We start from the raw sequence: 23,166 nt of genomic DNA, 5'->3' as shown, positions 1-23,166 counted from the left end.
GTTGCAACCTCCCCTCGCGAGGTTGCGGCTGTTAGTTTCCCCGGTGAGGGCTCGGGGACCGCTGTCCGCTAGCGTCAGCAATGCTACGGCGCATTGGCGAAGGATAACGCTGTGGTGATGGGGAGGAGCGGCGGCGGAAGCCCCGGGACTTGTTTTCCCTGCTGACCGGAGGGTCGTCCTCGATTTGGGCAGTGTCGGCATTGAAGTGTTGGCGAGCAGAAGCAGGCGGAAAGGCTTGCCCCTCTTCGCGGTAGCGGCAGTACCGATACACGTGGCCAGGTTGTCCGCAGTAGAAACAGAGTGGCCGGTTATCATAACTGCGCCACCTGTCAGTTCGGCGTGGTTGAAAGCGCCTGGAAGGCGCCCACTGAGGTCCATGGAAGAGTCGCGTCTCCTGACGGCTCGATGAGCTCGATGGGGCGTAGTCTGGAGGCGGGCGACGAAGGACTGCGGCATAGCTCTCATGTTGCTGCTCCTGGTAAGGTGCAGGAACGTCGGCCGTGAAGCTGACCGGTTGTGGAGCGTGGTATGGCTCCGAAATAGCTGCCGCGTTGTCGACGGGGTGAGACTGGTTACATGGTGCAGACGGTGATAAGGCATACCGAATTTCATTCCTGACGGTTTCCACGAGGGCCTGTGATGACTGAGCCTTCGTAGCCGTAATTCGCTGGAGCTCCTCAAGGACAATTTCTCTAATGAGGTCTCGAAGAGCGGTCCTATCGGTTGCATTCAGCGCCGCCGCAGTCGTCGAAGCACAGTTAACGGGTCGGTTGTACTGGCGGCACCGGTCTTGTAGGGCTCGCTCTATAGGAGTAGCGTCCTTAACGAACTCTCTCACCGTTTTAGGTGGGTTGCGTACCAAGCCGGCAAACACCTGTTCTTTTACACCATGCATGAGATGCCGCAGCTTCCTTGGCTCACTCATATCAGGGTCGGCACGGCGAAAAAGGCGAGCCATGTCTTCCGCAAACATAGCCACGCTCTCATTTGGCTTCTGGATGCGCACTTCAAGCAGGCGCAGCGCATTGTCCCGTCGGTCAGTTCTCGCGAAAGTGTCGACCAGCTGGCAGCGGAAGTCATCCCATGTGGATAAGCTGGCCTCGTGGTTTTCAAACCACGTTCTAGCATTATCCCGTAAATCCCGCATTAGCGCCGTAAATCACCTCCTGTAAAACCAGCTGGCCTACTCCACCCTCTTCAAGTGCCAACGACACCTTTTAAACAAATCGGCATGGACCTCCTGGGACCATTTCCGACGTCCACAGCCGGGAATAAATGGATAATTGTCGCCACCGATTATCTAACCCGCTACGCGGAGACCAAGGCTCTGCCAAGGGGTACCGCCGCTGAAGCAGCTCGGTTCTTTGTTGAGAACATTGTCCTGAGGCATGGCGCCCCGGCACTCATTATAACAGACCGAGGAACTGCATTTACGGCCGAACTTTTGGAGACCGTTCTCCGCCTCAGTGGCACCAGTCATCGTAAAACTACAGCCTATCACCCCCAAACCAATGGGTTGACGGAACGTCTCAATAAGACCATCGCAGACATGCTTTGCATGTACGTCGACGTGAACCACAAAAATTGGGACGAAATTCTTCCCTACGTCACGTTCGCCTACAATACGGCACGCCAAGACACCACTCGTATGACACCATTCAGCCTCCTTCACGGGCGACCAGTAACAACTATGCTGGATGCAATGTTGCTCCCAAATGCTGACACCGATGATCTCGATCAGGACGCCGAGGAATTCGCTCAACGTGCAGAGGAAGCTCGACAACTAGCGCGTGTGCGAATCAAAAATCAGCAAGAGCATGATGCACGACGCTACAATCAGAGACACCGACATGTCATGTACGAACCTGGCGACAAAGTGTGGGTCTGGACTCCTATTCGCCGCCGCGGACTCTCCGAAAAATTATTGCGGCGATACTTCGGGCCCTATGTTGTCCAGCGACGTTTAACCGACGTCACTTATGAGGTGGTGCCAGACAAGGTGTCGACATCAAAGCGACGCCAGCAACAAGCAGACGTCGTCCACGTTGTGCGTATGAAGCCGTACAACTCGGACTGACCTCATCGAGACGATGCTTCCTGAGGAGGGGGGCAAATGACGCATATAGAAGACGACGCAAAAGATGACATCTGAGACGACAAGCGCGAGCCTGGAAGTGAAAGAAGCTTGAACGCAAGACTTGTTCTGGTCTACCATTCAAACCATCTATCGCTAGGTCCTCCTTGGTGTTCTACCGAGACGTGACAATATAAAGTTAGTACATAGCAAGTTGTTCGGTGAATATACTTCTCTGTATATACGCCGTTCAATATACAGCAGGGGCGTCGCCAGAGCTCTGTTTTGAGGTCAAAACACCTTCCGAAAGTTTTTGAACTCCTTTTTTCGGCCTTTTTTGCAATTTTTTTATTGATGCCGTATAACGCTCTCGGCAATTATGTCTGGTTATACCACTCACACACAGCTATTGCAATATACTGAAGCAATTTGGCATGTCAGAAAAAATGTTCAGATCGAAAGTATCTAGTCCCAATTAACTGACCGAGTGCATGCTGTTCATTGCAAATCATATTTGAATTACTTCTTTTATTTTTATTATGAGTAACATCTGTTAAAAAAGAAATGGAAAAAGACAATTGATACGACCAATTTGAAAGAATCATTGATAAAAACGTATAAGTTTATATTTTGAAAAATATAACTGGTTACAATTTCACTCTTTCTTTATCGCGCATTTCTTCGTCAAGCGTCCGCTCTTGTTGAGGACGCACTGAGTCCTGTTATCGAGCTTGCTTGCACCATTAAAGACTGAAACATCACAAATGGAAGGTAAACGCGGACAGCACGGCGTCAGCCACCGCGCCGCCAGCTTTACGATGGCGAATGTGCGCTGTGTGGTGTTGTCGGGTTACATCGCGCGATGATCTCCAAGAGGCGCACGCCCTGGACGCTTGGATCCACATAGCCGAGAAGCTGTATGGGCGGGACTTTAGCATTATTTGATGGTATACACACAACCATTGAGTATATGCACATGTTCAGTAAAATACCGTACGAGCTCCCCCCCCCCCCCCCTGCCCCCTTCCCTTTTCACGCGCCGAAATTACTGAAAAATGGAGACTGCTTTTCCCTGACGAGGACAAAACTTTCACCAGAAAAAAAAATGAGCTTCTCTTTTTTTTTTCTTTTATCGACACGATCGGGATTAGAACTGTGCGCCCAGATGCCGTCGAGCCACCCCACTGTTCACGCTACGCCCCTGCCCACCACTTATGCAAACAAATCGGCGTCCGCGTCGCCGACATTTTTTATCGCCGCGCTCAATATGTTAGCAATTGTCTTATTCACTTCTGCGCCACAGCTCCCGGCAAGGCAGCGGCCATATCTCAGCCCATCTGTTCCTGACCGCGCGCATCGTATGTTTCGCTCGCGGATGTTATCCGAGACCACACAGCAGCCTTTGGGCAGGTGCGTCAACCGAGCGAGTGCTTTACAGGTTCTACTTTTGTTTGTTATGTTTTTGCTGGAGGTGGTGTCTGGGTGAGGTGCGTGCTAAGGGCAAGGGTAGAGAAGGGAGGCGCGCTAATGGTAAGAGAAGAGAGCGGAAGAGGGAAGGCGCAGAGAAGGGGGCGGTGCGGGCTAACTAGCAAACATAACGGCATAGAATGCGCCCGCAGAAACACTCATATTCGCTCTCTGCCTTCGCATCGCACTCATTCAGCCTGGTGAACTATATCACCGCGCAACCTGCGGTCCGCAGCACTGACATTGCTCTGTGCATAAATTAAGCGCCCTTACGGCACAATTAACAGCAATTAAGATGCAGAACCGCGGAATATGAACCAGCTGTAGCTGAACATATTCATCCTTCCGTGTGTTGTGATCCTTAAGAGCGTTATGCTAGTTCTAGCTGCAGCCACCCTCTCGAGAGGGTGGTTGCAAGGTGTCTTTCAAATGTAATGCGCGGGGAGGATGCAAGGAGGCGCGTGACCATCGGAGCGCGCGTCTTCGAGCTGGAGGAGGGGGAGCGTCTAGCCGTCCTGCGAGCAAAGCACACAGCAGCACGCACGCACGCACGCATTCTTCACCCCCCCCCCCCCCTTGAAGTGCGGAAGGTGTGAAAGGAGAAGCGGGCAGGCTTGCCAACGTAGACAGCATGGTATCAAACCTGTGACGGCTTGGAGCTGCCCTCGGCAAATCACAGAGCAGGTTGCAGGCTTTCTTCCTTTCGTTTATTTTTTTAAAGTCTGGTATGGACCGCTTTAGCCTGATCGGCAGCTAGGTAGCGCTGGCGATTTGACTGCTACGTTAAAATTTACGCGCCCTTCAATCAATCAATCAATCAAACAAATTATCACTCAATCAATCAATCTTATTTTCAAATCCGAAAACGGGGGAGGGGGGGGGGGGCTCCTCAGCGAGAAAGCAGTTGTAGACTGCTTGAGAGTTTACACGGAACACATTACAGGCATAAACATTGCAGGCATTACAGAGATTAACAGCATCAAAAGTAAAAAAAAAGGAAAATAGATATTTGTTTACCGAATAACAGCGCAATTTCATGGCAATACCGCAGTGATGTCATCAATACAGCGATAAGGATGGCTTCAAAGTTTCACAAAATATTCACGAAGCCGTTTCCGAGTAAAAGTAACCAAATCAGCAATCAGTTTTTCGTGTTTATTTAGCATAAATGGATAATGCTCTCAGTCTTGAGAGCTATATCTTTTCCGCCACTGCAAATCTGCATGTGTGTGAGCGGGCGCGTGTGCAAATAACTTATGCGCAGGTACTCAATATGTGTGGCCCCGCGTACGGTCAGAACTCAAGTTTTCATTACAATGAGGAATGCAAACACACGATCCATGCAGCGCGCTGTGAAGAAGCGGGCTCGCTACAACGAGTGTCTGCGTCACCTCGAGTACCAGCCACCCCACAAAACCACCGGAAGAAAAAGAACGAAAGCAAAAGATTGCGAACGCACAGAACCGGGGCTCGCTCGGCATTCCACGTTTCCCGCCTTTCGTCTGAGCAGCGCGGCAGCGCGACTAAAACACACAAAAGAGCGAACTCCACGAGGCACGCGTGAGCGGTCGCCGAGACTACGGCTTGGCTACGGCACCCATGTGTCACGTGATTGCTCTCTGAATGCCTGCAAAAATAAGGCATGCGTCACGTGATTGTGCACCGAAGATCTGCAAAAAAACTTCTCGGGGAGGCGGCGTTTGGCGACGTCGAGCACGGAAAAAAATACTTCTTTCTGCCAGAAATCTTCAATGTAAGTTGCCAAACGTTTTCATTCCTTTTTTATAAACCCTTTGCGCATACTCACGGAAAATTTTATGTTTCTGAACTGAGCAGTTTTTAGCTTACACGCGTTTACCCATTTTTTAATTTGCTGCACACAGCACGACCAATTTGCTAGGAAGATTTTTCATCGTTTAGCCTTTTTAGCACCTAGTTAAGTTCTAAAAAGTGATCCTGGATGGTCCGCGGCCTCTTTCCGGTCATTTTGCAACAAAGTTCAGATAGTTAAGGCGTTTGTTTTTGCGGAGTTATTACCAATTATTCAAACGTAAACAACCGCTTTGCCTCGCAGCCATAACTGTCAGCTTCTAATATTGAGAGAGGCCTTGTACTGCGTAAAAGCGATGTAGACGCTATTTTTATCTTCCATCAGATGTGTGCGATCGCTCGCTACCTATCTTTTTTATTTATAGGGTTTCTTTGCTGAGCTATTTGCACATAGAGCCGGTAATTCGAGGTTGATTGGAATAGTCCATAAGCAGCGACTTTTGCGCGTAAAATTATAGTGTATTTTAAGCTTTCCTTTCGAGTAAGCAGATTGTGATATATCATTTTATTCATGACAATTCGCAGACTCCAACACAGTAATAGTTATATTGTAACGTAACGTTACACAGAAGGCGCTCTGGCACTCTGGCACCGAAGAACACCAACAGTCAGTCAGGGCAGCACAAAAACGGAGCACCGTTTCGCTTCGTCGTCTTCTCCGAATCGCCCGTTGAAATCTTCGTCGTCTATGGATGGCATGTGTCATTGCCCCCCTTCCTGGCAGCATCGCCTCGATGCTGCAAATTCTGCTTGATGCGATGAGCTGCCAGATATTATGCTAGGTTGGTGTGGGATACCACAACACAAAACGGGGCACCATCAGTCTCAAGAATAGTCAGCGGGGCGATTGTAATAGGGTTTCATCCGGACGACGTGTACAACATCAGTGAACTTGCGTCGTCTGCGGCTTGAGGGATCTTGGGTCGCGGATTCAACTTCGTAAGTAACGTCGCTGAGGCGGCGGAGGACACGATATGGGCCGAAGTACCGGCGCAGCAATTTTTCAGAGAGCCCACGATGACGAACGGGCGTCCAAATCCAGACATAGTCTCCAGGCTCGTAGGCAGCGAAGCGCCGTCCCCTGTTGTAACGGTCAGCGTCTAGTTTCTGTTGTAGGTATATGCGCTGCCTTGCTAGCTGCCGCGCTTCTTCCGCACGCTGGGTAAAACTGGCGATGTTCAGGTCAAGCTCATCTTCGTCGTCGGTGTATACGGGCAGCATTGTATCCAGTGGAGTGGTCACTCGACGGCCGAAGACAAGCTCGAAGGGTGTCAGCCGCGTCGTCTCCTGAAGTGCCGTGTTATATGCGAACGTGGCATATGGGAGGATTTGATCCCAGGTCTTATGCTCTATATCCACGTACATAGACAGCATGTCGGCCAGAGTTCTGTTTAGCCGTTCCACCAAGCCATTAGTTTGCGGGTGGTATGCCGTGGCCCGTCTATGGCTAGTGTGTGTAAGGTTCAGTACAGCCTTAGTCAGGCGGGCCGTAAAAGCTGCCCCGCGATCGGTAATGATAACAGCCGGAGCGCCGTGACGCAATACGATGTCGTGGACAAAAAACTCTGCGACTTCGGTGGCAGTTCCATTTGTGAGCGACGCGGTCTCAGCATATCGGGTCAAGTAGTCTGTCGCGACAACAACCCAACGCTTTCCATTACTTGACTTCGGGAAAGGACCAAGAAGATCCATCCCCACTTGTTGGAAAGGAGTTTTCGGTGGAGCGATCGGCTGAAGAAATCCAGCTGGTTTCACGGGTGGAGTCTTTCGGCGTTGACAATCGCGGCAGGTTTTAACGTAAGACCGTACTGAAGGTAATAATTTCGGCCAATAGTATTTCTCCCGAATTCTTGCAAGCGTACGACTAACTCCCAAGTGGCCGGCGGACGGTTCGTCGTGACAAGCGCTTAAGATGTCGGGCCGCAGGTGCGTAGGCACTACGAGTAGAAATGTCTCTTTTGATCTTTCAAAATTGCGCTTGTAGAGAACTCCACTTCGTAAAGCGTATGACTGCAAGCCACGACGAAAAACAAGCGGTACCCTACCACCGCGTCCTTCCAGATAATCGATGAGCGGCGCCAGCTCCGGGTCCTTGCGTTGAAGGTCAGCCATATGGGATTGGGTAATGGCCCCAATAAAGGGAAAATCATCGGCGTTTTCCACTGCAGTGGAGTCCAATGGCGCGCGTGACAGGAAATCCGCATCTTGGTGTTTATGTCCCGACTTATAGACAACAGTGACGTCATACTCTTGAAGACGGAGGCTCCAACGAGCTAAGCGTCCAGACGGGTCTTTAAGGCTTGCCAGCCAGCACAAGGAATGATGGTCGCTGACAATACGGAAGGGTCGTCCATACAAATATGGTCGAAACTTGCTGATGGCCCAGATTACCGCAAGGCACTCCTTCTCCGTTGTCGAATAGTTCGCCTCGCTCGCGTAGGCGATAACCCGTTCTACTCCGCCTTGCCACTGAATGAGTACCGCGCCGAGGCCAACGTTGCTGGCATCAGTATGTACGTCGGTTGCGGCGTCTTCATCGAAATGGGCGAGTATTGGGGGTCTTTGTAGGCGGCTTCTAAGCTCCTGGAAGGCTTGTTCTTGATCGTCTCCCCACAGGAAGGGTATGTCTTCTCTGGTTAGTGCTGTCAGTGGTTCAGCTATTTTAGAAAAATCTTGGACGAAGCGTCGGTAGTATGAACAAAGACCTAGAAATCGTCGAAGTGCCTTTTTGTCGGTGGGGCGTGGAAAATTTGACACTGCGATAGTCTTCTCGGGATCAGGAAGAACGCCCTGTGCACTGAAAACATGGCCGAGAAAGCGTAGTTCCTTGAAAGCAAAGTGGCATTTCTCAGGCTTGATCGTTAGTTGCGCGCCTTTGAGTGCTTGAAGCACGACGCGCAACCGGTCCAAGTGTTGCTCGAAAGTAGGCGAGAAAATAACGACATCATCTAAGTACACCAAGCACGACTGCCACTTCAGACCTGATAAAACCGTGTCCATCATACGTTGGAACGTGGCCGGTGCAGAGCAAAGACCAAACGGAAGCACCTTAAACTCGTATAGGCCGTCGGGCGTCACAAATGCAGTCTTCTCTCGGTCTCTCTGATCCACCTCGATTTGCCAGTATCCGCTTTTGAGGTCTAATGAGGAAAAGTACCTGGCGTCGCGTAGTCGGTCGAGGGCATCATCAATCCTGGGCAGCGGATAGACGTCCTTTTTAGTCACGTTATTTAACTTTCGGTAATCGACACAGAATCTCAAGCTGCCATCTTTCTTTTTGACAAGGACCACTGGCGACGCCCATGGGCTCGTCGAAGGCTGGATCACGTCGTCCGCAAGCATTTCATCCACTTGTGCCTTAATGGCGTCACGTTCCTTAGGAGAAACCCGGTACGGGCGCTGGCATACCGGTAACGTGGTCTCATCGGTGATGATGCGGTGCTTGGCGACTGGAGTACGACCGACCTTAGAGCCTGTGGCGAAGCAGTCTGCGAAATCGCTCAGAAGAGCCGAGAGAAGATTCCTCTGATCGGGCCTCAAGTCGGGGTTAATTTTAACGGTTTGCAGAGCATGACAAGGTGCGGCCTCTTCTTTAGGGTTCGCTCCGGCGGTGCATAAATGAGGCAAGGCAGCAACATCGTGAAGGACGGCAACAGCCGTGTCCTTGCCGAGATGCCGCATCTCTTTAGCAAAATTTGTCAGGAGGACAGTAGCACAGCTGTTCTGGAGTTGTACGAGTCCTCGAGCAACGGCTAATTCCTTCTCGAGTAGTAGCGGAAGGTGCCCATCCGCGATGCCCTCGTAATCGTGGAATAAGTCATGCTTTACAAGAACCAACACACTAGAACGTGCCGGAACCCTCACGTCATCGCCGACTATACGCAAAACGTTCAGACCCGAATCTTCGTTTTCAATGCGCGCCACGGCTCGTTTCGTCGAAAAGGAAACACGCGCTTCTTTCAGGTCAATGACAGCGCCGTTGGTCTGCAGGAAGTCCAGACCAAGGATCAAGTCTTTCGAACATTCAGGAAGCACGATAAATTCTCCGACATACACAAAACCACGGATGCCGACCCGCGCTGTGCACTTGCCTGCAGGTTCGATCAAGTGACTTCCCGCCGTGCGAATTTTCGGGCCGGACCAATGTGTCAAAACTTTCTTCAGTTCTCTGGCGAGACCACGGCTCATTACTGAATAATCGGCACCAGTGTCGAGTAACGCGGTGACATCCACTCCATCAATCGTTACACATAAATCGGAGGTAGTATGCCGGATGCTGTCGCTACCTGACACAAGCGAAATCTCGTCGGGTCGGCCTGACGATGACGGAGGATCTTGACATTTCCCGACATCAGCGACCCTGCCTCCGAAGGCCGCTGGTATTAGTTTTCCCGGCTAGGGCTGGGAGAGGAGCGGCGTCGGGAAGAGTGGGGACTTGTCGAACGGTAGCTCGTCGGGGACGTCGATCGACGCTCTTGGTACCCGGACGTGACGGGATACTGTCGCGCTGCAAGGTCACTTGCAACCTCAGTAGGCCGTTCGTCATTCCGATGGTAGAGTTCCTCCGAGGCGAAACCCCTCATGTTGACGCGGCGGTACGGGCACGCCCGGTAAAGGTGACTGGCTTCCCCGCAATGATAGCACAGGGGCCGACGGTCCCGGGGCCGCCATACTTGACTTTTACGGGGTCGCTGGTAGATTGGCGGAGGGGAGTAGTTAGGCTCCATGCGGCTCCATGCGAGTCCCTCCATGCGATGACCCTGCGGCTCCATTGCTGGAGCTGCGGCGTTGATACTATGGTCCGGCGGGGGAGCCCTACGCAAGACGGACGCGTAGGTGGGCCTCGCGTCAAACGTCTGGTGGGGAACGCGTTGCCGGGGAACGTCAGCAACTTGCTGAGCTGCCATACGCACCTCGTCCCGGACGACTTCAGCCAGTGAAGGAAAAGCTGTTGTGTTGCAAGGCATCCGGAGCGCTTGCAGTTCCTCCCGCACGACAGAACGGATGAGATTTCTTAGTGCGTCCATGTCGCTGCCGACATGCACAGGGGGTGCGTCGGACCCAATGACGTTCACGTTACGGTTGTACTGACGGGCTCGGTGTTGCAGCGTTGTCTCCATGGTAGCTGCCTCGCTGAGAAACTCCGCCACAGTGCGCGGTGGACTGCGCACCAGTCCCGCGAAAAGTTCTTGTTTAACGCCGCGCATCAGGTGACGCAGTTTCTTATCTTCAGGCATTTGCGGGTCCGCACGCTTGAAAAGGCGAGTCATGTCCTCAAAGAACATACGCACACTCTCGTTCTGGCGCTGATTGCGCGAGTGTAGCGCAACCTCTGCTCGCTCCCGGCGGTCGGCGCTAGGAAAGGTGGCTTTCAAATCACGACAGAAGGCTGCCCAGGATGGAAAGGAAGCCTCATGGTTTTCAAACCATGTCCGTGCAGACTCTTCAAGAGCGAAGTACACGTTGTGGAGCTTGCGCTCATCAGTCCACCCGTTGTAACGCGCAACTCGCTCGTAGTTCTCAAGCCAGTCCTCGGCGTCCTCGAACACGTCGCCATGAAAAGAGGGGGGTGTTCGCGGCTGATGACACAGGATGTTGGTGGGAAGCCTGCTCTCAGATGTCATTGCAGCAGGTTCTATGGCCGTCTGAGGGTGCGTCGTCCTGGTAGCGGCCGGAAGTGGTCCGAATTCAGGAGGCTCTCCACGTAGGCGGCGGCCGAGGCGTTGATGTACTGGGGTAAGCTCCGTATTGGCAGGTTGATTATGCAGGACTGGATCGTTACCCGGCAATTCCACCAGATTTGTAACGTAACGTTACACAGAAGGCGCTCTGGCACTCTGGCACCGAAGAACACCAACAGTCAGTCAGGGCAGCACAAAAACGGAGCACCGTTTCGCTTCGTCGTCTTCTCCGAATCGCCCGTTGAAATCTTCGTCGTCTATGGATGGCATGTGTCAATATTTGTCTCCTCACTAGGTCAGTACGTATTGTTTAAGTCCCAAAGTTTTTTCTTTTTCCTTTTTTTTTTACGGAGACGTGGCAAGTTATGTGGGTCAAGCTAACAATTGGCTGTGAAGTAAGTGGTTAGAGCTTTCAAACTTAGTCTTCTGTTTTGTTTAATTTCTAAGAATCTTTAAGCTCCACAGATTAACAGCATATTTTGAAAAGTGGATTTCAACTATGGAAGTTCCTCGTTTATTAATGTTTGACATTGCTGACAAGGGTCAGAATTGAAACAGATGATAGGATCGAGTTTTTTGGTAACTTATGACATATGACCTAGAGCTGCTAGGAATTCATTTTCTAAGACAGCTTTTCTTTAGGAGTATAGGGAAAGTAACGGTATGTTATGGATTTTGAGAAGCATGGATTTAATGAAGTCTTTCTTTTACTGCGTTTACGGCTTGTTTGGCAATAATGCTTGCAGTCCAGCTGATGCAATTGTATTGTCACACTGCTTTTGCAGCAGATTTCATCTGCCATCGAGGGAGTGCTGCCTGAATATGAAGCAGACAGCGTCATGAATCTGTTGAGGCAGTTTATTCTATCAGCCATGGGTGCCCTGCCCTAAAGCATCCTTCCTGTAAAGGAGACATTGAATTGGTAGGTATCACATGCTGATGTTTTTTGCATTCATGTGTTTTCTTTATAACTGTAAAATTTTTACTGGTTCATACTTTCTTACATTTATTGTTTTCTTTGGAGAGTATAAAGGGCAGATGTGTAACAGGCTTCATTAAAGCAAAGCTTGAAACCAGCTCGGTGTTGTTATGATTCTTGCTGTGTTTTTAGCGCAACACTGACGTGTTGGTGAATCTTGCTCATAGTCTGCACTAAAGAAAATTTTTCGTGGCCTCTTCAGAGCTTTAAAACAGGAGATATACTTAGCTGTTTTATTGCAGTAGCACCTACTATTTCTAGTTGAGGCAAAATTGAGTAAACCTGTGTTTTAATAGCTCAGTGGCAAACATGGTTTCATAATATAGCTGGCTGCACTGTGCATATGTGTGCATGTTCATGCTGAAATTCAGTTACTGTTTATTTAGACTGCCTCAGCATATGTACACATACAGTGATGCTTCACTTGAACAAAGTTCAAGGGACCTTAGGAAAAAGTTTGTTGAAATGAAAGTTCATTGGACTGAAATAAATACGTGGAAGATTGTTTCCATTAGCTTCAAGAAATATTCAGTTCAGTCGTTCAGCCGTGTCCGACTCTTCGTGACCCTATGGACCATGTCACGCCACGCTTTCCGGTCTCTCACTATCTTCCTAACATCACATAACTTCATCTGCAGTGCCTCGAGGATGCCATCTAACCATCGCGTTCGCTGCCTACCCCTTCTCCGGCGACCCTCAACCTTTCCCAACATCAAATCTTTCTCCAGCGACTCCTCTCTTCTCATCAGATGACCAAAGTAGCTGAGCTTTAACTTTAGAATTTGACCCTCCAATGAGCAGTCAGGGTTTATGGTCGACAATATCGACTGATTTGATCTTCTGGCAGTCCAAGGAACTCTCAAGAGTCTTCGCCAGCACCACTATTCAAACGCGTCAATTCTTCGGCGGTCAGCCTTTTTCACAGTCCAACTCTCGGATCCATACATCACAAATGGAAAGACCATAGCACGAGTTACACGGATCTTGGTTGGCAGACTAATGTCTCTGCTCTTTACTAGGCGGTCAAGGCTAACCATTGCTCTCTTTCCCAGAAGCAGGCGTCTCCTAATTTCATGGCTGCAGTCTCCTTCCGAGGTAATCTTGGAGCCCAAGAAGAGAAAATCTGTCACAGATTTTTAGGTCGTTCAAATCTTATCTGGGCCCATTTATTTGTCACTGCGCTGATTTGCAAGTGAAGAATGCGTAACGTTTTGCAGCACTTTTGAAAGGACTACAGTGGTTTTGAACTCGTTTACTGTGCACGCTCCTGAGAATCTTGCCTATCACAACGGCCTGCTGAGGAGAAAAGGCTTTCATTTTCTCCAAGCAGATCATGGTTAACCAAAATGCACACATTCGCAATTCTTGGAGCTAAAGGGCCTAGTAGGGCTGGAGATCTGGCTTTGACTGGCTATGACTGTACAGGTAATTAGGCGTGCAAAGACAGCTATGGATTCTTCTGGTTACAAGCTAGTTTAGACAGCCAATTCTCTTTACAGCTAAATAACGGCCACTTTTCTTCACGCGATAATGAAGAGTGGTTCTTAACATAAAATTATGCTACAAAGAGTGCGGACTGTGCTTTTTTAAGGGCTCAGTATGACTTTGAAGATCTAAAAATGCTCGATCCAGTGCACCACCTTGGCCTTCGCCTTGCCGCAGGTGCTTTTCGAACTAGCCCAATTGCTAGCCTCTATGTTGAGGCTAACCGATGGTCATTACAGCGAAGAAGACAATTTACTGCTGTAAGATATGCTACCAAAATATTGTCTCTACTGGACCATCCTTGTCGCCGGCTCCTGCTTGACACAGCTAACACAGAACTTTTCACAAGAAAACCGTCACGAACACCACCATACCCAATAAGACTAGCCACTCATATTGAATATCTGGACATCCCGGTTGGCAGCCTCCATACAACTTCCATAAAAGACTTCATCGCTCCGTGGGAAATGCACGCTGTTAATTGCGACCTAACATTCCTTCAAGTCAGAAAACATGCCCTTCCTATAGCCATACACCAGCACTTCATGTCTCTGCAGGCAAAATACATTTGTAATGAGTATTACACTGATGCTTCAAAGTCGACTCAAGTCTCATGTGCCGCACATGGACCACAATTTTCACTAACAAAAACACTGAACAGACATTCAAGTATATTTACTGCAGAATCCCACGGTATCCTGTTAGCTGTGAGACACATTATAGAAAACAAAATACAGTCATCGGTCATCTACACAGACTCCCTTAGTGTTTTAACCTCCCTAACTTCTTGGAAATGGCACAATAAGAACCCAGTCCTGAATACTCTATTTAACAACCTTATCACAGCCCATAAATTACAACTTAAAATTACACTTTGCTGGGTGCCAGGCCACCGTAGCATACCGGGTAACGAGGCGGCTGATAGGCTTGCTGTGTCAGCTGCCTGTCGAAATACTACAGACATCGACAAAATAATATACCAGGACCTCAAGCCACACATAAAACAAAATTCGACAACAGTGGCAAGAGGAATGGGACACAGCGACTGAAAATAAACTACACACTATAAAAGCTATCATAGGCAGGTACACTACAGACAAAAGAGACAGATTCAAAGAAGTAGCCTTGTGCAGGCTGAGAATAGGTCATACACATACTACACACTCATACCTTTTAACGAACTCTCCTGCACCACACTGCTCGAGATGTGGTGATCGACTCACTGTCATTCATGTTTTAATCATATGTGCACAACTGGAACCAGAAAGAAGACGTCATTTTCCCTCCTTGTTCACTCATCAAATACCTGCACACCCATCCATTTTTATGGGCGACAACCCAATGTTTCCTTTAAAACAGGTGCTTAAATTTTTATTACAAGTAGGCTTTTTACATGAAATTTCTTATCGACGTTGGTCTCAGCCCGCTCCTCCTTGAGAGGACGGATGAGATCTTTTAATACATCTACTTATACATTGCGCATCCATTATATATCGCAAATGAATTTTAGGCCCTATACACCATTGTTTTTAGCGATATTACAGAGCGAATACATTTTTAGGCCCTATACACCACTGTTCTTTATCCCTTCATGAAAAATCAATTATTCCATTATATCAACTTGAGTACACCGTTAACCTTGAGTTTGGCGCTCTTTGGCCTGAGCCGCCCTTGCGCCATTAAAATCCATCATCATCATCATCATGACTTTGAAGACGCAGGATAGCACCGCGGAAAATGTTCGTTGAACTGAAATGAGCAAAAACTGAAGTTTGTTAAAATGAAGTGTGTTTGCATAGCGTTCAATAGAGCTTCAGTGGGGGGATTTAATAAAGTTCCTACAACTGAATACATCGTCGAAGTGGCGTTCGTTCAAGTGGTATTCTGTTTTTTCTGTGACTAAATGAGAACATTTACTTTGCTCAAAGCAACATATACACAAATATTTACCTTCTTGCTAGACACCAAGATTTGCAATTAACTTCCGAACTCATTTTATTCACAACCTAAATAAATGCATCGTTAACCCTAAAGCCAAATAGTTAATAGCAATAACAAAAGTAATATGTTGATATTTATCTGTTGGAGAACATTTTTTGTTTAATTGTTTTGTGTGTTTTTGAGTTCTGCAAACATGAGGGGGCTTGTTACAGAAGGGGTGGGCTGCAAGACGAAGGGAAGTATCAGTGTGGCGGCCCTTTTGTGTTTATCAAATAATAGTGCATCCTAACATGTACAACGAATGTCTTTACAGCCTGCTAAAAATCTTCTTTTTTAAATTGCATGTTTGGGTTCTGCCTGGATAAACATAGATGGCAGAGAGAAATCTTTCTGCCATGGGGTGTGAACTGTATTTTGTGCAGAAAGCCAGAGGCTGTCGAACATGTGTTTATAGATTGTTGTGATTGGGTTTTTTGGGGGCAATATCCTACAGTGAGCTTTGCTCAAAGATGTCCCTTTAAACCCCCATGGAATTTTGTTCTCAGGTGTTGAAAATTACAAGTGTTCTGTAGGATATGATAAGGCTATTAAGCTTGCATAGCGCATAGAAGCGCCGAATGGCTGTTCGCCATGCTGATATTTATTATCAGACCTATCCAAGAGTATAATGAGGGTTTTGTCCAACAGATGATGTTTTGAAATCTCAGCCATGTGTACCTGTGTTTATCAATGTATTTGAAAAAGTGATCAGTTTGAATGCGATAATTAGAGGTATTGTATCTAAACTAGCTCTCGGCCAGCCTGTAGTGTTTGTGAAAAGGCAACAGTGACAAGAAGGGTGTTTTGCTAGAGCTTTTAAGGCTCCTAAATCTGTGCAGCTCTGCTTTAGTACATGCATTGTCTCCTGTACATGGCTAGTTAAATAATTTCTGTTCATTTTATTACAAAAAGTCATTCTAAATCTTTAGATAAGCTTGCTTACCTCTGTTGTTTGTTTGCATTGTGTTCACGCATGCTATAGCTGGAAATGATGCAGTATTAGTTACAAGTAAATAAATAAAAGGAGCAGCAACTACATTTCCTTCGTCCGCACATTTTTAAGAGAAACATACATGGGCTCATTAGAGTTTAGTGTTTGCAACTGTGTGATAGTGAAAGATCTTCCTGTCATTGCATAGAAATCTTTCAGAAACTTCTGAATAGTTTGATACCTGGTGGTGTGGAGGTTGACTTCCCAGACAGTAATGTATTCCTATAGTACCGTATGCATGCACAATTGATAAACGTAACCCCTTGCATATATCACTGAATCTTCCACTCTAGAAGAGAATTTTGTGCACAAGCATTTTACTGTAGTTTGCCTCTATGGAGCATTGTATTTCTAATTCTGTGCTTCTCTTTTTATGCTGTTACTCAGCAACATATGAAGTATTCCTTGTTTGTTTGTGTTACTTGTGCATTTGACTTTTCCTTTTTTTATTATTCAAAATAACTTTCTTCCTGCTGTCCTGACTAATGTTCTCGTATGCATATGCAGTCCTCTTGATGCTTCATTGAGCCATATCTGGAGACTCCCTGTTGCCGTGGTCTGTGCCGACAAGTAAAAACTAGGCAACCTGACTTCTGGGACAAGTAGCATTGGGACGTAGCTTCATGGTTTCTTCAGCATCCATGTGGATTTCTTATAAAAGACAGGTATTTCTCCCATATTTGACTTTCATATGTGATCAAGATTTTACCTTGGTGACAAGCTCTTGAAGGAAAGGATGGACATGAATGGCACTTTCTTGATTTCTTACTCTCGGGAATACACTATTACGACTTGTTAACTGCATATGTAGCAAAAATTATGTGTGACTGCATATTCCAGCAGTAAGCTGCATGATTTTTTAAGGATGAAATAATTTAGCTCCTATTGTCGGTAGCCTACTATTGACGAGCCAAAGCAGGCAATACTAGGTACTAAAAGGTGATAATGCGGGGCCGGGTGGGTTTTAATGAGACAAGCTCTCCACGTTTTAAGCCTTTTTACAGGGCTAGCATGTCTCCCTGAATGTGTCTGGAACACATGCAAGTCTTGTATCCTCGAAAGGACTTTGTCTAAATTTAAATAAAAGTAGCGCCAACCTATTTTGAGTACGACCAGTTCAGCAGTAAGCCCAAAATGGAAGCAAAAAGGCATTCATGTCCTGTGCGATGTCAGTGCACGCTAAAGAGCCCCAGCTCATCGAACGCTCTGAAGTCCTCCCCCACAGCATCTCTCATAGCCTGGGTTGCTTTGAGATGTTAGATCACATAAACCAAACCTGTCATTTTTTACCACCCCATCTGACTTGTCTTTCCACGTATCTCCAAAAGATAGTGCCTACATAAGACTTGCCACTATTCCCGAGATTACCTAGATTATTATGTATTTATGTATTTTTTGATTATGTAATTTTCCTCAGTGGAGCATTGCGTTTCCAATTCTGGGCTTTTCATACTGTCACTCAGCAACCATATGAAATACTCCTCCTATGTTTCTTTTACTTGTGCATTTGACTTTTCCTTTGTGCCACCACTCCAGGACAAGGCGCCGCCGGCACGGACGAGCAGACGACGCGAAAGGTGCGCGCTGGCTGGGTTGGCGTGTGTTATCTTTTTGACTACTCAGCATAACCGCGTGGTTCTGATAATTCTGCATGCGTGTCATCGGTGCCTGCATTAACAGCGTCCTAAGCGTATGCAGCACCATGCCAGGCAACTGCTGTGTACCGCTATGCACCACGAAAGCAAGAAAAGATCGGTTACCATGAGTTCCCGTGCGATTCACAACGTCGAGCAGCATGGCTGAAAAACATAACTCGGGAGGACTAGAACGGAAAAGGAAGCCGATGGGAGCCGAGTGACAACCCGCTGGTACACTCCACTGCACTTCACAGATGACGATTACAGGAAGAACATAAAACTGAAGATCCTGCTTCCTTCAGCCGACCCCTCCGTGTTACCGAACTGCCCACATTACAAGTTACTCACGCGGGCTCATGTTGAGCCAAACAACCTTGAAAAAAATAATGTGCGCAGGTCAGTAGCTTTATTTTCCCCACTTGTTATAGCTATACTTCATTTCGTCCTGGACAACCGCCCCCCCCCCCCCCCCCGTGTCATCCTGAAGCATGTGTGTTTCAAGATAGCTGCGCCACGATCAATTTTATGACGATGATATCAAAATGGTATGCCTTGCCCAACATCGCATAAGTGAAGCCATGGAGACACCAAGAGGAGCCGCTCTATTTGTCAGATGACGAGCGACTCTCTTGGCTAGAGTTGGACTTTGCCATATCGAAGACATTCAGGTCCAAGGAGGCACGTCGAAGCAAAGGCTAACCAAACAAATGTACGAAGCAACAATCATGACAACCAGATCCACAGTGGCGCAAATTAAGTACCTTCTTGATCACATCAAGTATCTTAAAACAATGTCTTCTGTGTGCCTTACTAGTGCATTGCATTTAACCGAATCTTATTTTCAGCTTCCGATATGCCCTAAAGCAGGCTCTGAAAGCGGGTCTATAGTATCGCTTTTTAGCAGCCTTAAGCAATTCAAAGGCGGGAACGACAAACCTGACGCAAGGGCTGCCGTTTTCACCTCGCAGAAAATACTGAAGGTACCACAAGAAAAAAAATATATCGACTGAGATTATACACATTTTTCCATGCTTTGTGCAGGTTAGCAACTTGCAAGCATCAGTCTGCAAATGCACCTATCAACAATAGGCAGCTATAAAACTTGGCATTCGTGACTATGAAAGTCGTACCGTGCCAACTGCCATATCACGTCTGCTGCGAGAGAGTTTTCGAGTCAACTTGGATTCATTCATGTGTGGTGTGAACCAGTAGCTGACATAGGGTTACCACCGATTGCATTCTTGGCTGGTTACCTTGCACGTCCACTTGATGAGAAAGTATGAATAGTTTTACAGAATCTCATGAAACATTTTTATTTATTCTGTTTTCAGTGCCTGCACGTGTTTTCATTATTTATATATTACCAAAGTTTAAATAACTTCTAGTGCTTACTTTAGAGTGTCAATAATTTTATTTTATTAGTCCACATCCCTTTATTAACTTTGTGCCTTGTGATTCCTGCAAAACCCTGGACTTATCAAAATTCTTGATGATGGATGCCTAAGCTACCTGAAAATCACCATGCACATTTGTTAGCAAGGTGATGAAGTGCCCGCAGGTTATAAGAAGCACCAAGCTATGCAACATGTTAATTTTATCCCGTCTTCCCTATTTTGTGCAATTTTCGGAGTTGATTTGCGAGAGAGAAGACCGCAGTCACACTAAGGACCTAACCAAACTAATGCGACCACTGCTGGCCAACTGGACAGGCAACATCAATCAGACAGTGGAAAAAATCACGCTTGCACATAACCAGTTTTCGAGAAAAGTTATTCGCATGCAAAATAAGCTTGCGTGTCTTTTGTGCATCACGCGGCTTTATAATCAAACGAGAAAAAAATTGCCTGAGCTTGCGGGCGTGTCGTTGAACTGGCTGCCTTGTGTTGTTTCTTTTGCAACAGTTTGTTAGCTAGTATGTTTTGGTGGTGGTACCCACTTGAATATTATTTCCAGTGAAAATGGAGGAACAGGCTGAAGAATAATATATTGAACGCTACGTCCTGAATTGTAACTTTCCAGAAAGTGCACGCAGAATAATGGCCCCACACCATGTCCCGATTTCAAGATTGCAATATCTAATACGTTATTACAGTGGTTGAAACGCAACTAATCGGGTGCGCACTCAGCGAAGCACACGACTGCCTCGTTCTCGTTGTAAACTGAAGACCACGAATGACTTGGCAAAGCCTAGTGATGATGACTTGCCGCTATCATCTTATCAATAGCAAACTTGCACATAGCATCACATACTGTGTGAAACGCCGCTCATAATCCTAAATTGAGCAAGCGCCGGCCACGCGGACGCCGAAACGAAAGCAGAGCCACGGCCGCTGCGCGCAGCTCTCCGCCCGGACTCGTCCCGGAGCGGTGGCGCCGCAGCGGTGGCGATGAGTACTAGGCGCAATACGGCTCTTCTGGGCGACGCGACGGGCCGCACCCAAGTGCGCCTCCATTGAGCGGCCGTACCTGAGATTACCTAGATTATTATGTATTTATGTATTTTATGATTATGTAATTTTCCTCGGTGGAGCACTGCGTTTCCAATTCTGGGCTTTTCATGCTGTCACTCAGCAACCATATGAAATACTCCTGCTATGTTTCTTTTAATTGTGCATTTGACTTTTCCTTTATTATTCAAAAAATCTTTCTTGGTGCTGTTCTGACTAGTGTTCTCATATGTACATGCAGTCCTCTTGTTGCTTCATTCGACCATATCTGGAGACACCCTGTTGCCGTGGTCTGTGCCGACAAGTAACAAGGCAACCTGACTTCCGGGACAAGTAGCAGTGGGACGTAGCAGCGTAGTTTCTTCAGCATCCATGTGGACTTATAAAAGAAAGGTGTTCTAAATTTTGCTTTCATATGTGATAAAGATTTTACCTTGGTGACAAGCTCTTGAAAGGAAAAGATGGGCATGAGTGGCACTTTATTTTCTTACTCTCTGGGAATACACTATTGAGACCTGTTACCTGCATATGTAGCAAAAAGCATGTGTGACTGCATATTGTAGGGTAACTATAATATACTTCATCATTCCCTATTATTGCTCTTGTATTCACCTAGGTGGTTGGTGTAGCTGGTCTCCTTCAGTAATTACTTAGGTGTGTGTGTTATCTGCTATGGTTAACATAGGCATCACTCGGGAAAATGGGAGCGAACAGGCATAGTGGCATCACTTGCTGGTAGTATGCCCCAAAATGTATGTATACATACTGATACGTTGCCGCTCAACATGTGTATTTGCTTGATGTAGCAAATGGCAGAGGAGAGAGTTTATCTGATGACCAAGCATACTGGCATGTAAATTTCACTCCTTTGTTTCCTGGGCCCCTATTGTGATAAACTAATGTCGAATGATATAGAGGATTCAAAGGAATACAACTAAACACAGCAATAGTCTCTATCTCCTGAGGGTGTTTTGCAGGTACTAGTTTGTACAGAAAGTGGTTGGAAACCTGTTGGCATATTTTGGGGAAAAAGAGGCATCTGAGTGAAGAGAGATGTGTGTGATGCTAGCGCAGAGCGTGTGAAATTGGCAGAGAAATTTTGAGCATGTATATTTCTTTTCTAGGTGACACCATGATAAATTTGATATGGCTGCTACATCAAACACACAATGTCGTTGCCATCGGAAACCAAGTGTTTCTGTGTCAAGTGTTTGTGCAATAAATCAAGGTATGAATTTGCATCTGTTTCTTTCACCACTCTCACTTTTCACGAAATATTACACGCATGTGAACAGTGAGTAAAATACGCATTATTATTGGACACTTGAAATATAGTTAGCATAATACAAGATATTAATACTTTGTATGAACACGATTCTTTAAAATAACGGTGGCCAATTATCGGAACACAGTCGTTACAGTGTCCATGTATGCTATCAATAGGCTAATTATAGGAGGTATAAATACGTTCTATGTAAATACATTCTATTCAATCACGGTGGCCAATTGTCGGAAGGGAGGTCATACATAGATCATACGTGTTCTAAAGACTTTCTTTTGATGGTCGATAGTTTCTATGATTATATTGTCTAAAGACTTCGCATGAAGGGATCATAGACATTTTTGTAAGGGAACGCGGCGGTGTTTACGATGATCGATGAGGTGCTGCCACCGTGCGGGGCTTCACCGCGTTGTTGACGCCTTACCGGACGGCACTCCGGAAACTACATTATAAATAAAATATTTGTAAATGCTGCTTCGTTCCGCAGATCACCGCGTCGCTAGCGTCGCTTCGGTTTTACTTTATGGGCAATGGCGGCCGTAACCGAGAACGGCGGCGGGCTGTGTAAGCACAGCTAACCGCGATGGGCGGTTAACCGTGGTTAAGTTCGGTAACCTCGGGTAAGCGTAACCGTGGTTAAGCCGGCCGTGTAAAGAGGGTATTACGCGGGCCTTGTATTCAGTGACCCCGCTTTTCACCCCATTTTACCTTGCTTCGTCTCACAAGATGTTTACACGGTATGAAGGAGCACTGAACAAGGATAAAGGGGGTGCGCCTCAGTTCGCAGATCGAGCCAACGTTTCGAAGGGGTTACGGATGTTTACAGTACTGCGAAAGGCACATGCACCCCGGTCCAATCAGAATCACGTGCACTACAATAGGCAATTGTGCTCCTATGTGCCTCTCGTCCCCCAAATTGACAGGGGTTACAGTAGGAGCACAATTTCCTATTACAGTTCGCAGGGGCGAGAGGCACTTAGGAGCACAATTGCAACGGATCCTCTGATTTTCGCAGTGCTGGAGATATCTTGTGAGACGATCGTCTCACAAGATATCTATATTTCGAATTATAGAAAAGCGAAATTCATATAATGATTGGCAATGATGGTCTACAGGGCTCATCTCTTTTGCAGCACCACTGGTAGATACCGATTTTGAAAGAAATTATTTTTCAGGAGTGGTCGCTAGATAATTAGCGTAATTCCGGCTTTAAAGTGAGAATGGCTACAACTTCCTGGGTACTACAAAGGCTATACTGTTGCCCAGTGTCGTCGTAAAACTCAGTGTGTGATTGAAATTTAGTGCGCATGCGG

The 23,166-nt window shown here is 47.1% G+C and overlaps 1 long non-coding RNA gene across 1 annotated transcript; it reads left to right on the top strand.

The window, feature by feature from the left end:
- Positions 1-5,215: 5,215 nt before the first annotated feature.
- LOC146177359 (uncharacterized) lies at positions 5,216-21,799 on the top strand. The gene is made up of 5 exons (XR_014701306.1): positions 5,216-5,294; positions 11,838-11,974; positions 16,995-17,152; positions 20,813-20,964; positions 21,696-21,799. It is a non-coding gene; the product is annotated as an uncharacterized LOC146177359 (long non-coding RNA).
- The last annotated feature ends 1,367 nt before the right edge of the window (positions 21,800-23,166 follow it).

The sequence above is a fragment of the Amblyomma maculatum genome, chromosome 10 (assembly GCF_055883805.1).
Source record: "Amblyomma maculatum isolate TAMU_Amacu chromosome 10, ASM5588380v1, whole genome shotgun sequence".
Lineage (NCBI taxonomy): Eukaryota > Metazoa > Arthropoda > Arachnida > Ixodida > Ixodidae > Amblyomma > Amblyomma maculatum.
The sequence above is the reverse complement of the archived record's forward strand: the minus strand, read 5'-3'. Positions and strand labels throughout refer to the sequence as shown.